This window comes from Penaeus monodon, chromosome 21 (genome assembly GCF_015228065.2).
Source record: "Penaeus monodon isolate SGIC_2016 chromosome 21, NSTDA_Pmon_1, whole genome shotgun sequence".
NCBI classification, from domain to species: Eukaryota; Metazoa; Arthropoda; class Malacostraca; order Decapoda; family Penaeidae; genus Penaeus; species Penaeus monodon.
In genome coordinates, this window is record NC_051406.1 from 7,577,871 (window position 1) to 7,578,935 (window position 1,065).

The following is a 1,065-nucleotide window of genomic DNA, read 5'->3' on the forward strand; positions in this document are numbered from 1 at the left end:
GTTATTAGTTTGTTCTCTATGTGATTTATTTCTTTCCTTTTGTCCTTATTATTTTTATATCATTTTTCATTCTAATTATTGCAGAATAGGTCCAGTTCTTCTAATATGGTCACAGCATTTACTTTTAGACCATACCTTAATTTCATATATATATATTTTTTTATGGAATGGACATGAATTTGTGTATTTTCTGTTTTGGTGCTTTATTCTGTGGATATTGACTTGAGTATTTTAAAAGATGGTATATTTATATCAGCTGAAATGGATACATGTTCAGAATATTATGAATGAAGTAATATTGATGTAGTGCAGTGGAAGCCGTTATTTGTTGCTAGTATCCCTGAAGGGGGAAAAATTGTGCTTTATAAGTATGTTGAAAGTTTTGGTTTACTACTGTATTGAACAAATCACAAAAAATGAGTTGTTCCTTTACAAATGAAAAAAAAAATCACATTGCCATTTAAATGGGTGGACATATAGTTTTTTATCTATATATATTTTTTTTGCATTGTAGAAGCTTTTTTTGTGCTTCATATCAGACATTTTTTAAGCAGACATCACCCCACCTCTCCCATCCCCAAAAGATTCTGAACTCATGGGTTAGTGGCTAATTCCTTCTTTAAAACCTCACAAGCTGTATGTTTTAGCACCAGTGATGCATTTGGTGCTTGTGTATTAAGCTCTTGTTCCATTTGTTTTAGTTTTTGTGCATTTGGTACTTGTTACATTTTGCACAAGGACAAGATTTTTTTCTTTTTTTTCATATAGGATTTTCCTTCTTTTTTTAAGAAAATGCATTTAATACTCATGATCATTGAATTGATTATATATTTTTTTCTCAATGTTGGTTGACAATAAATGTTACTGTACATATTGAGTTTGTTCTTTTATTTTCCTATATTGTTAGAATATAGACAAATAACAAGAGATGAAATAAAGGTGATTATTAAAGATGCCAAATAAAATGAATTTATTTCAAGAAATATTTCTAAATGAAATTGTTATCACTGAGGGAAGTCTTTTGCTAAGCTTATCCAAATGTAGAAAATTATAACAAAGATGAAT